The 17365-nt window shown below is 48.7% G+C and overlaps 1 protein-coding gene across 3 annotated transcripts in view; it reads left to right on the top strand.

The window, feature by feature from the left end:
• The window catches only part of ELFN1 (extracellular leucine rich repeat and fibronectin type III domain containing 1), a 184481-nt gene that overhangs the window by 146761 nt on the left and 20355 nt on the right, over positions 1-17365 (top strand). The window lies entirely within an intron of this gene.

A 17365-nucleotide genomic window follows, 5' to 3' on the forward strand; every position in this document is an offset into this window, starting at 1 on the left:
AATTCAGGCAATAAACGTGGGAAGTTATGCATGCTGGCTGGGCATTACCCGGGCCTGAGCTACCCTTACATTGTCCCAGACAGAGGGCTGTTCATTTTAACAACAGCAGATGGGCGTGGCTGATGCTTAATTTTTAATGACCGAGGTGCTGGGGCGCACGCCACTGCTTTGATTTTCATAACCGAAGTGGCACCTCTGGGGCTCAGCTTGGGCACAAATTAAGCCCGTCACGTAGCTCATTCCAGCATCCTTCTAGCATGACAAACCCACCTCAGTTCTCTGGGGAGAACTCGCCATAAAGCTGGCATCCGAGCCAGCTACCTTATTATCAGCGTTCCCACTAATTTTTTTAACTCATGGGCAGAATAAATTTTATTGCGTGCACCAAGGCATGTGCTGTGTGCACCACCAATAGAAACACGCGCCACCCACTGTTGGTGGCTGAGCGCGCGCTGCTAATCAGCTGGGCGGCACCTGAATCTCTCCTGGGCAGCCACCAAAACGCTCGGCTTACAGGGAACACTGGCCGTTATCAATTTTATGGGGATTAACTTTTCAGCAATTTGCTCAGCTGGATGTGACATGGAGAAGAGTTTCCAATTTGCTCTTTTTCCCATAACCAAAGCTGCCCTCATATGGTCCTTGATGTAACAAAGCGCCTAAGCATGTGAACTAGGGCCATTTTCACATTACACATGTTCTATACATTCAATTCACATACATTTTCATCGTTCGGGACTCACATATGACCGCGCCACATGGGGAGCTGCTTGCGGGGCTCGCACATGGCCGGGTCGCACGGGAGAGCACAGGGCCAGCCTGCCAGGAGCAGGGTGATATGTGAAAAGCCGCCAGAGTAAGAAGGGGAAGCGGCATTGAAGGCTGGGGCGGGGTGGAATGCTGGTTGTTTGAGAATTCCGGTTGTTTGAATACCGGTTAAAACAGAGTTCAGTCGTGAAAAACCACAGTTTGATTAGCACCCGCTGAGGTCATCTTGCCTCTTAGAAGTGATCCTGCTCTGAGTGAAATCAACAAGCATTTGTTCTTGATCCCAGTGGGTTCAGGATTGGACCTGAGGATTCTCCCCTTTTCACAGATGAGCAGCTCTCATATTCTGGAGCTCTAATTGAATTGTATATTTCAAAAATGAAAATTTCCCCAGTTGTGCTATTGGCCAGGAAGTAGCTGAAGTGTCTCAGTGTACAGGAAAAGGAAGGCAGGAAGGAAGAAAATTAAAGAGGGGGCAAAACAAGGACTCAGAGCTGGAAATCTAATGTTAGCAAACAATTTGAATAGTTAAGCCTCTACCCAGCTCCAAAGCATCCCTGAATTATTGTACATAAGAATGGTCATACTGGGTCAGACCCATCTCGCCCAGCATCCTATGTTCTATTAGAGGCCAGAGGGAATGAATAGAAAATGGCAATTTGAAGTGATCCATCCCTCGTCTTCCAGTGCCAGCTTCTGGCAGTTGGAGCCTGGGGATGTCCAGAGCACAGGGTTGCATTCCTGACTATTTTTGCTCATAACCATTGAGGGACCTGTCTTCCACAAAGAGATCTAGGTCTTTTCTCAGTCCAGCTTCGCTTTCGGCCTTCACTTCATCCCCTGGGAACCTCGTGTGCTGTGTGAAGTATTTTCTTATATTTGTCTCAAAACCTGCTGCCTATTATCTTGATGGGGTGAGCCCTTGTTTCTGTGTTATGTGAAGGGATGAACAACATGTCCCCCACTCACTTTCACTATGCCATTCATGATTTTTATAGATCCTGTAATGGGGCCGACTCACCAGCACCACGCCTCCTGCTGGTCTCCTCAGGAATTAATTTTTCCAGCCCTGGAGGACCCCCTGTTTATCAGCATCTCTCCCTCAGTTACGTGTCTTCTCCACTACGGCAGACCCTGTGTCCCCTCCAGCCCACAGTGCCCTTCTCTCATTGCACTTCCCCCACCTCAGTAACCCACTACCAATCATCATGCAGCATTTGCCTCAGGGGAAAACTTCAGTCTTAAATGGCCACTCCTCATTGGCAAGGGGGTTGTGGACCCGCTTTCTTCTCTCTGCAGCCCTAAAACCCCACAGGCCCCTGTATCAGGCCTGCAACCTGTGAGGTGAGTCAGGCACACGCCGCTCCCCAGCACTGCTCTGTCTCAGGTACCTGCTGCAGCCTCGCTAGCAGCCAAGTCTCTCTTACTCCACAGTTGGAGCAAGAGTGCATACTCCTCTCAGGCCTTGCAGCCTTTTATAGGGTCCAACTTAGCACTGATTGGCTGACTACTCCCCGCCCTAATTGGCCAAGGTTGTGCAAGCTTCTTCTGGCATGCTTGTAACCCTCTCGCTGCTGGAGTGGGCTACATGGCTGCTGACAGAATTGCTGGGCCCCTGGGCAAAGGGCAAACTGCCCCACAACCACCGAAGGGACAGAGATTGGGGCTAGCCTCCCTCAATCAGTGTTTCAGTGCTGCCAGGGGCGCCAAGGCAATTTAAAGGGGCCCAGGGCTCTGCTACTACAGTAAGGTCTGAGAGTGCGCGAGGGTTCTGTTCCATGCACCCTCGCGTAACCTGGATTTCATGTAACCGGCGGCCCGGCTTTTTCCCCGGCAGAACACGTTCTGCAGCTGGGGAAGCAGCCAAAAGGTAAGTTGGGGGTGGGGGGGGGTGCGGTTGGGGAAGGTTAAGCCTGATGGTGGGTTGGGGCCATGGGAGGTGGGGGGGATAAGGCTGGGGTGGGTTAGGGCTGCAGGAGGGAGAGGAGTGGAGTTAAGCTGGAGCTGTGTGCGGGGTGATGAGTCAGAGCCCTCCTTGGGCAGTGAGCCAGGACGCGGTCACAGGTTGAACTGGAGCCAGAGCCAGGCGCGGGTCGTGAGATGGCGGGGCGGGGGATGACCTGGGGGTGGGGGGTTTGAATTGGAGCTGCACATGGGGGATTTAAACCAGGGCAGGAGTATGGAAATGGGGCTGCATGCGAGGGGTTTGAATTGGAGCCGTGCATAGGGGGGTTAAACTGGGGCGGGGGGTGGAGGGTGAACCACAGCCGTGCATGAGGGGTGGTGAGCCAGAGCCAGAGGTGGGGGTGGCAGGTGAGCCAGGCCGTGGCCGGTGGCGGGCGGGGGTTGAGCCGCAGCCAGAGCTGGGCGTGGATTATGAGCCTGCAGGGGGTGTTGAATGGGGACCAGGGAGGTTGAGTCGGAGTCGTGCCTGAGGGGTGGTGAGCTGGAGCCAGAGGCAGGGGTGGGGGGTGAGCAGGAGCTATGATCGGGTGGTGAGCGGAGCTGGGGGGGGCTGAGCCTGGGTGGTGCAGAGCCAATGGGGTTGAGCCAGGGCTGAGGGAGTGAGTTAAGCGCAACTAGAAATTGCGCTACAGGTTTACTATAGGAATTGGGGTCAGTCGCATCAGAGTGGGGTCGCGTACTCTGATACCTTACTGTACCATGGTAATGGTGGATGGGAGCCCTGGGTCCTTTTAAATTGCCAGGCCCTGGGGCAGCTGTCCCTTCCCTCCCCATCCACCCTGTTGGTGGCCCTGTCTATGTATCCACCATTAGTTATCCCTTTTCTAACCTGAACAGTCCCAGTCTTTTTATTCTCTCCTCACACAGAAGTTGTTCCAGACCTCAAACTCCCAGTTGTACTACAGTAGAGTCTAAATCCCCCAGTCAGGACTGAGCCTCCACTGTGCAATGTGCTGGCCATACGAGCCAGTCCCTGCTCCAAAGAGCTCCCAGTCTAGACCGATGAGCCAGAAAAGCAACTGATGGTATAATCCACATTTTAGTGCAGGGGGTATGAGACCAAGTGATTTGCCAAGGGTCACATTGGGATTGCAGAGCAGAGCTGTAGTAGAAACCACATCCCCGGAGTCCTAATTTAATGCCTTCACTACAAAATCTGTCTTATCTTTCCTAACACCATGGGAGGCTCTTTACCCTGACCCCAAAACTGAAGTGAGTCTTTGGATTGTATCTGGCCAGTTCTCCTCTTGCCTCTCTTCCCTCAGAGCAAAGACTGTTTCCTCCAAGCCTTTTGCATCCAGTATCACAAGCAAACTGGCATGGGCTAATGCTTCCTTGTAGAAGTAGCATTCCACTGCTTCAGCCGGAAAGAAAGAACCCCCTTGCATGTAATAAGTACAAGAACGTCTAAACCGTTAGCAGTAAACATGATCTATCTTTAAAATATAGTCACGTTAACAGTTATTGATCTATAACTTTTAACCAATTTCTTTTTGACAATGTTGGATTGCGTCCCAATTTTAGCTTTTTTATGTTCAGTGCTTGGCAAACTCTACTCCATCAGCAAGAAAACAGACCCTGTGGGCCAATCTGTGCCTTCCACTCGAGCTGAATGATAGAGGAGTGAAACAATATTTTTAGACAGATCAGTTCCTACTCAGAGTAGCGGTGGCCATTATGCAAATCAAGCCATAAGAAGTTTAAAAGTCTGGAACCATCATATTTCTTTATTTCATTAACAGCAGTGCAAGTGGGAGAGTTAATATGAACCCATTCCAGTGCTGATAGGAACAGTTCCTCTATCATTTAACAAGATTGGTGATTTCCCCTAACAAGTGCTCACAACAGCTGTATTGGGGGCACCGAGGCTTTTCATGCTGCGTGGAGCAGATGGGGAAAGGGGTGGGGGGGTGAGTGAGTGACAAATGTCTCTGAACAAATGAATTGGCAGGAAACCTCAGTCCATGCCAACAGACAGCTGGGAAGTCCATGGTCTTTGCAGCAGGCAGCGATATAGAGCACTAGGGAGTAGGACAGGGATGGGCAACCATGAATAGTGGGTGGGCTGCTTGAATGGACCTCCGGCATCTCAGTGGGCCACAGCAGCTCAATGGGGTTCCACCCATGTGCCTACCCCATGCCTCTCCCAGACCAGAGCCCCACACTTTCTTGCTCCTGCTCCTTCCTCCCACCACTTTTGGAGCGTGCAAAGCAGGTAATTTGCAGCTCCTCTGAAAGTGCTCAGAAGGGAGGCAGAGGAAGTGTGGGGCTCCAGTGCCCCAGTGCACAAAAGAGGTGCATGTGTGGGGGGGGCAGTTGGGGGGGTCCACGGGCCACCACTTGTGCAGGAGATGGATCCTTCACACAGAACCTGTGTCTCCCAGCCCCTGCCTGAGCTATGTCACTGACACCATGCACCTGCATATATAGCAGCTGCACAAGCCCAGGTATGCATTCCTACCTTCACTCAAACGACCAGTTCTACACATTATCCCGGGCAAACATGTGAGAAACCCCCAAGGGACCACATCTTCCAGTAAAAACCCAGAGACTTTTGAACCAATACCTCCATACATCAGCACACACAGGGAAATCCTCAGCCCTACAAGCAGGGACAGAAATCCCTAACCACACAAAGTGCGCGCACGCACATGCCTAAGGACAATAGAAAAAAAAATAACCCCCCCCCCATACTTTACAGCTCTGAAATAATTTTCATCTGAAGTTCTGAGAGCATCATACAACCATCAGCTGTGCAACACTCCTTAAAGGTGTCTCACTTTACATAGAGGGAAACAAGGCACAGAGCTATTAGATGGTTTCACAGAAGCACAGAAGTGTAGGACTGGAAGGGACCTCAGTAGGTCATCTAGCACTCATGGCAGGATGATATAATAAGCAGACTATTCCTGAGACGCATTTGTTCAGCCTGTTCCTAAAACCTTCCCAGCTGATGATTCTACAACCTCCCTAGGCAATGCACCAATGGACTCCAGTGCTTAACCACCCGGACAGTTAGGAAGTGTTTTCTAATGTTCAACCTAAGCTTCCCTGGCTGCAATTTTAGCCCCATGGCTTCTTGTCCTGTCTTCGGCAGTTAAAGAGAAGGCCATATGGCAGGTCAATGCCCAGCTCCACTGTACTGGGATCTAGGAAACTAATTCTCATCATGTCTGAAAGTAACGCAGTACTGTACCAACTTACTGTGTTTGGCAGAGAATACTCATTGACACTTTACCAAGACGCAGATGCTTCCTCCTCTAATACACATTAATACCCTATGCAATACGCCCAAGCAAAGAAAAATAGCACGTACACACTTGTCCATACATATATCCTTACGTAGAGCTCTATGAGGAACACTGCAGCATTCCACAGTCATAACTTACAAGCCACAATGCTCTAATAACTCTTCCAAACAGTAATGTGGTAGAGCACTCCTGACAAATACTGTACCTTCCAGTGCTCAAACTTTTAATTGATTTTAAAATACATAATCCATCACAATTAAGAAAGGGCTCACGAAGATGCTATCATGCATAAGCACCTGAAGATAGCATTTAAAACACAATTAACAACTCAGTTAAAGAATAATAGGAACAGAAATGTGATTAATTATTGAATGGTGCACACAAAGAAATAATGATGCAATAACATATGTGAGTGTTAGAGGCCAGACATGACAATATTGTTTAGCGCCAATGGCCACTAGCAACAGTTCCTACAGCGGACAATGTATGGCTCGGGTTAGAAGAATGTTTCCAACTCAAAGGAGAGAATTCCTTTGAGTGTTGATAGCACCTCTTAAAGACGGTGAAGGAGTTTAGGGCACATCTGCATGAGTGTGCCCTCTAATTTTTTCCATCCGGGGGAATAAATTTTGTTACGTGCTCCAAGGCATGTGTGGGTGTGCCTCATGAATAGAAACACATGCTGCTCACTGCAGGTGCTCTGCTAATCAGCTGGACAGCACTTGAATCTCTCTGGGTGGAGGCTCAAATGCTCAGCTTACAGGGAAAGCTATATCCCCGAAGGGCAGCCTGCCCGCCATAGCACTTGAAAGAGACCATATACCAGTTCCTCCTGGGAGCTAATGTACCCAGCACTAATGCAACAGGCCCCTGACTTGCAGGTGCAGCTTTAACTTTTAGCCTATTGTTTTAAATTAAGACAACCTTGCAATGCCTTGTGCCAGCCTATTAAAACCACCTCCTCTTGTCTGGAAACAGAACACACCCTAGCAGCCAAATAGCTGAGCCAGAAATCATCCATTATTTCTTCATGTAGGAACAACTTTTGACATGTATACCCACAGGAAAAGTTCCATTAAAAGCTATAAACACGGCCAGACCATAAAGAACAGCACCCGGCTGGTGGGGAGGGGGTTGGGAGGTGTAACCATGCTATAAAACCATTTACAAGCCCTGAGTAAGAAATGGCACAACCCAATACATGAATTAAATCCAATTAAATTCACATTGCTCGGGGGGGCGGTTTGGCCTGGCTGACAAGCACAAAAGAGTGGGAAAAAAAGGTGAGTTACAGCTTCTTAAAACACACGCTGCTAGCTGAGTGGTGGCCACAGTTCTCCAGAAGGAGAGCAGGAGTGATTCCCATGCGGGCAGCTCTGAACTCGCTGAGCAAACGCATGTGTATATGTGGGAGCTGGGGGGGGTCAGTCTTTGGAAACCGCCCCAGCCGCTCTCTGCTCTTTGGCACAAGGGATGTGGCCAGAGTGGGCATAAAAATGTGCTTCCCAAACAGGCTTCAACCTGAGGCCTGCATACATGCATGAACACATGCATGTTTGAGGACATAACCATAGATGTTTTCATGGATGAACATATGCAGGCATGCTAATTCACACCAAATATGTCAGCATACATAAATGTATTTGGACACACACCCCCACCCATCCCGGAGCACACGTATGCTCTGATACACTATGAACCCTCATACAAGACACATGCATACAAACAACCACAAACACGCACACATATGTACATACCCAAACACATAGGCAGAGGTAGCAGCAACGAAGGGTCCTGTGGCACCTTATCGACTAACAGAAAAGATTTGAGCATGAGCTTTCGTGAGCACAGACTCACTTCATCAGATACTGGTGTTGGAAATCTGCAGGGCCAGGTATAATAAGCCAGAGCAAGGGTGGGGATAACAAGGTTAGCTCAGTCTCCCCACCCTTGCTCTGGCTTATTTATACCTGGCCCTGCAGATTTCCAAGACCAGCATCTGATGAAGTGAGTCTGTGCTCACGAAAGCTCATGCTCAAAACTTTTCTGTTAGTCTATAAGGTGCCACAGGACCCTTCGTTGCTGTTACAGATCCAGACTAACACGGCTACCCTTCTGATAATAGGCAGAGGTAGGTATACACACCAACTTGGGCTCAGACACATAAACATCCTGAAGACCTATATACATATGTGCATCCAGCTACACACACAAAGAATGTTCACACCAGTGTTCTCTATAAGCTGAGCACTTGGGTGGGCACGCAGGACAAATTCAGGTGCCGTCCAGCTGATTAGCAGAGCTCCCACAGCAACCTGCAGCTGGGAACATGTGTTTCTATTGGTGGTGCACATACTTTGGCGCACATAACAAAATTTGTTCCACTCTGGCTGGGAAAAAAATTAGAGGGAACAGTGGCTGGTGCGCACACACACACACACACACCCTGTTTTCTAAGATGTGAGGGTCATTGTTTTTCTCTTTACAATGATGATCTGAGACTAAACAACACACATACAACACAACCTGAGAGCGTCAACCCCCAGGCTCTCTCAGGAGAGGCAAGGAACTGAATGGTGTGGAGCTCAGACGGTAAGAGATGCTGCATGAAAGCGCTCCCCTCCCGTTGTTCAGAACGCCCACACTCAGTGTTCACTGGAGTGTTTGGGTGGTTTGCAGCTCCAATTTGCAAACGCAGACATTTATTTCCACTTAATTAGGAAAAAACAGCACCTGGGATCCAGTTTCTAACTCCAGCTCAAAGTCAGAACCTGACAACAGAGCAGGGAGTGTGTGTGTGTGAAGGAGAGGAGAAGCGTAATGGAAGAACCGAAGGGAAGAAGAAAAAACGGGTGAGAGGAGAGCATACAGGAGAAGGAATGAGATAACAGAGGGCCAGACTGGGAGAGAGTACTGTCAGAAGTGGGGAGGTTTGTGTTGAAAGGGAGGGAGAAAAAGCAGAGAAGTGCAGGACAAATAGCACATGAAATCAAACAGAAGGGGAAGGAAAGAGGAAAGAGCTTGGCTGAGTGACAAGAAAAATGAGGAGCTTGCTCTTTGGAAAGTAAGATCATGGAAGTGTGGAAGGAAACAGAAACAGCAAAGAGATTCTGACCAAGGATGCCAGGCCTTGCAGAGAGACAGGGATGGTGGGTGCTGGAAGTCTGTACAGAGATGCATTAGAAAGAGGATGTGCATTTTTTTCCTGAGTACAGCTTCAAGTCCTTTCTAATAGAAAGGTCACTGTAACATAGATTTGATTAGCTGATAATCATAAATCATGGCCAGCTTCTCCATCTTCATGAAAAGGTCCTGGCTGGGGGCATGTGGTGGCTGTGTGGAGGCCCATGGCAATGAACTCATAGCTGGGCATCATTTCCGAGAAGACACATGCCTCTCTGCCAAAATAACTACATCAAATTGGCCCCAGGACTCGCAGACTCAGCAGCGAGGCCACAACTGTATAGACAGTTCATTCCCCTTCCACATCTAGAGGGGCCTCTCCAGATCTGGAAGATGGCAGAGAGCTGGATGAATAATGGTTATTTTTTCTGTCCAGTGGCAATTTCAAAAACGTTTTTCATTTATCAGGAAAAAATATTATTCTGGGCCAGCCTCAAAATGAAAAGTTTTAAAATTTTCTGTGAATCAAAAAGTTTAAATGTTGTTCTGGGTCTAATTAAACGTTTTGTCTGTTTCACTTTTGACCACTTTAAAATATTTTTGATGTTTAAAAATAAAACTAAAGATAATCTTGAAACCAAAAGCCATTTTTAAGCCCCAAAATTCAGAAAGTTGCTTTTAAAAGTGTCACAAGGAAATATTTGGATCTTTTGCAGATTTTTTTAAAAAACAATTTCACAATTTGCTGCCATAAATTCATCAAAGATTAGGGTTGGGAGAGTCATCAGGAGGTCATTGTAATAGTCTGCCACATTTCCCCCAGAAAAACACTAAATTCAAAATGGATTCCAGTACCAGATGGCATAACCAGTAATAATCCTCATTAACACATTTTAAATTATAAACAGTTATAAACTTTATATTTCTAATTTCAAATACAAAAATAATATGTGCACAAAAATAACACACAAATTCAGCAAATTGCAATATTACAATTAACAGGTAACAAAGTATTTTGTCTAAAGCATCTTCAAGTGATGTATATTCATATTTATAAGCCAATTTTCATAAAGCATGCACGGGAGGAGGGGGATCATAGTCATCTAGTCCAACTCCCTGCTTAAAGCGAGACCAACCCCAACCAAATTATTCCAGCCAGGACTTTGTAAAGCCCGTCCTTTTAAACTTCTAAGAGAGGAAAATTCACCATCTCCCTAAGCAACATTTTCCAGTGCTTCACCACCCTTCTAGTGAAGTAGTTTTTCCTAATATCCATCCTAGACATCCCTCAGTACAACTTGAGATCATGGGTTCTTGTTGTGCCAGCTGCCACCACTGAGCATAGCCTGGCTCCATCCTCTTTGGGACCCCCACTTATTTAGTTAAAGGTTGCTGTCAAATCACCCTCCTGCCATTCTTCCGCAGACTAAATAAGCACATTTCCCTCAGCCTCTCCTCATAAATCATGTGTCCCAGCCCCTAATCATTTTAGTCGCACTCCATGGGACTCCCTCCAATTTGTTCACATCCTTTTTGAAGTGGGGGCCTCAAAACTGGATGCAGTATTCCAGATGTGGCCTCACCAGTGGCGAATAGAAGGGAATAATCATTTCCCTCCATCTGCTGGCAGTGCTCCTACTAACGCAGCCCTATACGTCCTAGGCCTTCTTGGCAACAAGGACATTCAGTTGACTCTTATCCAGCTTCTCATCCACTGTAATCCTCAGGTCTTTTTCTGCAGATGTGAGGCTTAGCCAATCAGTCCCTAGCCTGTAGCACTGCTTGGGATTCTTCCATTCTAAGCGCGAGACCTTATCTGCAAAGGCAAAACTGACACGGATTCACAAACTGGTCTGGTTGGACAGGACCTGCATGCTTTGCTCCCAGAAAAGGTTTGGACAAAAAATTTCTCCCAGGTGTAGTGTGGGACGGAGTGAAGAGCCCTGTATTCCCATAAGCCTGCCTGCAGCTAGACACAAGCCTTCCCACTCCATGGGACACCTACGGCAGTCCCACACTGTCATAGTCTCAGTTGTCCCAAGGGATTCTGGGGCCTATCTTCTGAACCCTACAGGTGGCGCCCACTGACTCCTTGCAAGAAGGCCAGTGCCTTCCACCAGCCCTGAGACCAATTCCTGGGCACTTGGCTCCAAACAGAGCATTGTGCACTGGGCTGGGTTTGCTAGCCCCATGCCCTCTAATTCTATGGCTGAGTCCTGTGTGCACCCCTCCTTCTGGAGGTGGATAAGGCTGCATTGCATTAGATGAACATTCTCCTTCCCTTTAATATCTCTCCTTTATTGTCTTGTGCACTGGCCCGGGGATGTTTTATCACACCGATGCACATAATACAAATGAAAAACAAAAGGGGAAAGTTTGAATTGTTTTTAATATATTCATCCTTGTCCAGAGGAACAAAGAACTGCCTGATTAAATCTGTATACTGGAGTTTATTAAACTCCCATGGCCTCACTCCCGCTCTCTCTTTTAGTCGGGGACAGTATCATTAAAATGAACATACTCTGCCTCCTTTTCCAGGACCTCTTTAAGGCCAGCTCCATGCTGCTGCCTTGCAGATATTATTGAGAGGCACTGAGTGTATGAAGAATGAGCCTAGCCAGTTGTGTTTTTCCCAGCGTACAGAGGTGATTGACACCCAGGTGGATTTTGCTGGCATTCCCCCAAGGGCTGGGAGGGTCAGGAATTCAAATGCCAGCACCTGATTAGGCTGCAGAGAGAATACCTGAGACACTGCCAAGAGAGGGGCTCATCCTAGATGAGAGGAGGCAGAGAACAGGAAAGCAGCATGGCTAGTGGTTGGAGCAGGAGCCAAGCTGTCACTCACCAGAGCCTCTGTCCATCACTAAGGCTATGTCTACACTAAACTAAGAAGGTCGACCACAGATATGAAGTTCTAGCTCTGCCAATTGCATCTCTGCACTTGGCTGACTTGGCTGTCTATGCAGCGGAAGGCCAATGGGTGAAACTCCTGTTAACCTCCCTTACTCCTCACATCTCACGAGGAGTACAGGGGTCGGCTGCAACCCCCGAGCAGTCGATTTTGTGTGTCCCTGCCAGATGCGCAAAATCGAACCTGAAAGATTGGGGTTAGTGTAGGCCTGCCCTGCATGTATCATTTAGTCCCTTTGTGCCTCAGTTGGCCAATCTATAAAACCGTGAAGGGTAATTCCTGTGAGTTCTACAAGAACAGGCCCTGTAGATTGCACCAGAGCAGTTCCAAAAGCCCAGCAGCACTGCTCCTCCTCTTCCCCCTCCGCAGCCTTCAGAGGCAGCTGAGTCTGTGACACGCAAGCGATAACAGTGTTAGGCCGCGTAATCCCTCCTTTACTTGACTTTGGGTTATTTTGAGCAGGAGATTAAAGGCGATTATCCGCATCACCTGAGACACTGCACTTTCTATCTCGCTGCCCCTTGTCATCAGTTCTTGAGGGCCTGGCTCACCAACACCACAAAACCTCCTTGTGCCCCCTGTCTCTGCCACCTCTTTAGGCCAGCTGATATCCTAGTTTAGCCATGCGCCTGCCTGCCTGACACTAGCATTGGTCAGCTGGCAATAAGACCTAAGTTCTTCTTGCTCCTTAACATACCCCCTCCAATACATAACCTGGCCCTTGGCACCCTTCCTCTACCCAGCACTTTACGCCCAGCCTGACAGGAAGCTGTGCCTGTGCAATGGCTCAGAGATGGGAGATGGGAAAGGAGGGAGAAACCAGCTGTCACATCTTGGCATTAGTCAGGATGATCTCTCTCCAGCAGCTCTCAGAAAAAAGAGCCAGCAGCAGCAGAGACCGAAGCAGAAGTCTCAATTCCTGGAGCATTGCAGAGGATGGGGGAATTTTCCATTTTGGTCAGTGGGACTCTCCTTCCCAGACAACATGAGACTGGGATCACAAAGACTCCTGATTCTTCACAATGGGGTTTGCGTGCCTGGCCAGAACCAGGTTGATGTAGCCCCAAGCCCTACAAGACTCACTGACAGGCCTGGTTTTAGCACACTGGCTAATGCAGGGGACTGAAGACAGCAGATGGAGCCTTTTATTGGTTGGTCACCGGTTCAAATCCAGCTCAAGTTGACTGTAGTTGAGAAATGTGATTGATGGCTCTTGGGTGGTTTATATTGGCCTGTATTCGGTGCTGCGATAGCGATGGGCATGTTAAAACATATGGGTAGGGATTGGACTCAGTCCAGTTCTCACAAAATTGGTTCTAACCCACAGCTTCCGTAAGAAGACAAAGGGATATGACTTGTGAATTCTCCTCTTGCTCCAGACTGGGATTGAGGCACTGTGGCAGAGCAGGAGAGGGTCTGGACTGTCCGCTGCCTTGTCATGGTGATTGCAGCCTGTCGCATCGTACAATTCCTTGTTTTGTTTTAAAGTTTTACAGATTGGCCCACACTTAAAACATGGAGCTACAGAAAGGGTTTTCTTCTCTGCTCAACAGGAAAAACCCTACCTGCCAACACCTTACTAGTGAGAGCAGAACTACTGGTTCAGTGTACTGATAGTGAGATTAACCCCACTCTGATCCAGCTGTTCTCTGGTCACTCAAGCAGCAGTTCAGCAAAATGTTTAAGTACGTGCTTAACTGGTAAGCAAACCCTGAAGTCCCCATGACCTCAATGTGCTCTGCTGAATCAGGGCCTAAACAAGCACACCCAGTAATGTGGAGCACCAAGGTCAGTTCACAACAAACATGAGCAACAATCAGGCAGTGGGAACATCCCCCAAAGCACATGTGGCCTGCCAATCTAGACACGCACGGCCTGGCCATCTGCACCCAGCATGCCTGCACATACCCACGGCCAGCGCACACCTTCACAGACGGCTGTTCTCATTTCAAACACCACCAGAGTAGAATCCATCTGCCACCTTGGAAATTAATAGCAATCATTAAACAAAAAGAGCTGGTGAACGGAAGCCCGAGGTGAAAAGCAGCTCTTTCTGCCAGAAAAAAAATTAAAACTATTTAGACATACAGCAAGTCATTTATTACTGTGGAGTCCTCCTTCCACCTGGGGTTGAAATCTCATTACAATTTGTCCAAAACAGATGTTACCCTTTTAGCAGTAGATTATTAACGATAAACTCCAATTCTGCAGAGAGGGTGGCTGCTCTGAGTTGTCGTTTTTTTTTTTTCCCCATCTCGGGTAACCTCCATATGAAAATGATAGACATATGGGCATATCCCAGCACCTTGTCCTTTGGGTTCTTTGGAGGTGACTAAGTAACCCAGCAAGGAGCAGTGTTCCCCATCAGCTGAGTGCTTGAGTGGCCATCCACCAGAGATTCAGGTGCTGCCCAGCTATCAGAGTGCCCACAGCTTGCAGCATGTTTCTATGGTGGTGCACTTATGCCTTGGAGGCCCTGGATGGAAAAAGCTACTGGGAACGCTGACAGAGATACAAAGCTGCATGGATTCTCACACTCTATTTTGCATTTTTATAGTAAAGACCCCAACCAAGACTGGGGCTTCAATGTTCTAAGGACAGTACATACCCCAGTCACAGAGAGTCTACGTTGCCTGTGAAATTACAGACTAAATGGGGTCGTAATTGTGTGGGAAGGGAAGCATAGTACAGTGAAATGACGTGACTTGTGTAAGACCATATGGTGGACACAAGAACAGAGCTCAGATCAATTGAATTCCATGCTGACTCTATCACTGAGAGCACAAGAGCATTCATCTACAACCTCATTTTTCAGAGCATTAACTCACATCAGACCCGTGCACTAGGCTGGGAGCTGGCACAAAAAAGTCATACTTTCAGCAGGCCGCTGCTTCCAACCAGACTTTCCTAATGGTTGTCTTGGTTTTGCGCCCTCAAGACATGTGGCTGCTGCACTGTGGGTATGTCAGGGCTAATCCCCACTCTGACACTCCAAGTGCAGAAGGTGGGGGTCCACAGCACACCTTAAAAATACCTTGTCCCTATAGAATTCTGCTTAAAAGCTTTCAAAGGTCACAGATTCCCTGACCCTGGGAGGTAGCTGTAACCATCCAAGTGAGAAAACCCCCTTTAAAATTCAGGCAGATGCACTTGGGATGTTTCCCTGTGGGGTAATCCCAAGCATTTAACCTTCCCTTAGGAAGGAGCTTGAAAGCAAAGGGGAAGAAATTAAGCTGCAATCTTTCAGACTGAAGCATGTATATATGCAGATCCTTCTCTAGGCTCAGGAATCGATTCATTGCCTTTAAAAAAAGGTGATTTATTGAAAAACAAAAGATGAAGTATACAAATAAAGTGATAAAGCATACCTGGTTGCTAGGCGTTAAAGAGCAACTTAAAACAAAAAAAAGGTACATAAAAGCACAGATAATTATTTCCTGAAGATTCAATTTAAAAGTTACAGTATATTGAGGGGCATATCAGCCAGCCTGAGAAGTCACGCACCAAATCCACAATAAAAAATAACCTGGTAGCGTCTGATTAAACTTTTCCTTTCTACTTACATATCTGTATGCCCAGATGTCCTTGTGGCCTGAATATTTATTGGATGTATTAACCCTGCTCAGGATTAAACATTTCTGTGGCTCTTTCCTCCAGCCACACAAAAGAAAGAGCCCCCTCTCTTCCCATTAGCTCACCTGTCTTCTGACCAACAGAGACCCACTCTCTCTGGGTTTAACCCTTTACGGGCTTTCATTCATGACAGGGTGTGATTCCAGTCGTGCAGTCACAGCTAACTAATCTGCATGCACACAAAGAAACATGTTGGATCTTGCTCTCCTCTGGGCCCCAAGCTCACCTGGATGTGGGCAGCAATGCTGATCTTCAACATCCAAACCAGACAAGATAGAGAAGCACAGCTGGGTGTCACCAGCAGAACAGAAACACCTCACTCCCTGCGCCTCCTTACAAGCTCTGTATGCCGGTGGTGTAGCTAGGACAGGAAAAGTGGGTGGGCCCAGCTTTTGGGTGGCAAGGTGATGATGAGAGGCAGGGGAGAAGGGTGGAGAGCTCTAAGGTGGACAGAGGATGAATCCAATGTGCAGGATGGATCCAGAGCCATGGAGAGGGGATGGGAGGGATGCAGTGTTCTGTGGGGGGCAGGAGGGAGTCGGTGTGCTGGGATGCCTCCCCCACCTTTCTTACTGCTCAGCAGGTGCCCCGGGCACACAGACTGTGGGCCACACCCATGGGGCACAGGAGGACCCCACTGGAGCTTGAGCTCCACCCACCTCTCCCAACCCCATCTCGGGGTCTGGCAGTCCATCTTCATCTCCCTGCAGCCAGCGCTGTGCCCTGCTGCCCCAGTTTCTGGCCCCACCCAGACCTATCTCATGAGGAACACTCCCTGTGGAACTAGAGCTGGGGCTGGAAACTGGGGCAGCAGTGCACAGCATCGGCAGAAGTGATGGGTGGCCAGGCTGAGGGTCAGGAGCCCAAGCCTGTGGATTTGGGGGGCTCCAGCCCCAATCTGAGTGGGCCTGGTTGTTAAGTGGGTGGGCCATGGCCCACTCAGGCTCACCTACAGCCACGCTCCTGCTGTACGCGCATGGAGCAGGACAGGACTAGAGCTGTCCAATGCAAGTAAGCAACCTTCATCCAAGCTAGGCAGCAGCGGCTCCAAGAGTTCGTCTGGGCCCACGAGCAAGGCGGGAGGGGAACCCAGCTCTCTGCCCCCGAAAGGAGAAGGGCCATGGGTGGAAGGGGCAGGGCTTAGAGCAGTCAGCCCTGCCCCCCCCCACACTCCCTCAGAGCTGCCTGCGGAGCAGTGCATAGAGCTCTGTGGCATTTCAAAGGGCCCAGTGCTCTGATCCCCTTTGAAATCCTGAGCCCGGATGCAGCTGCCCCATTTCCCCTTCCCCCCAGTCAATGGGCCTGCTAGGCAGCGGATGGCACAGCGGCCACAGGGCCGCCACAACCCCTGAGTAAGGGGCAGAGCATATTTGTGCAGCCTTTCAAAGAGGCCAGAGGCACACGTCAGCTGCAGACAGTCACTGATAGGTCCCTGCGCACACTTGCTCCACCCAGAGAATTGAGCTGAACTAGCGCCACCCCAGTACCTCACTCTGTGCTTGGAGAGGGGTGGAACGAAGCCCCTACCTGTTCTCTCCCCACCACAAGTTGGCTTCTTTCCTCAGTGCTGTTGCTTTTGATGCAGGTAATTTGTGCAGGAGAGTAGAGGAGCACCTTACACGTTGCAATGTGGACATAAAGGGGATTCATGAGTGAGCCCACAATTTGCACCCCTGTCCAAACATACACACAGGAAGGGGATGGAGGGACTCAG

Source organism: Carettochelys insculpta, chromosome 16 (genome assembly GCF_033958435.1).
Source record: "Carettochelys insculpta isolate YL-2023 chromosome 16, ASM3395843v1, whole genome shotgun sequence".
Classification (NCBI taxonomy): Eukaryota; Metazoa; Chordata; order Testudines; family Carettochelyidae; genus Carettochelys; species Carettochelys insculpta.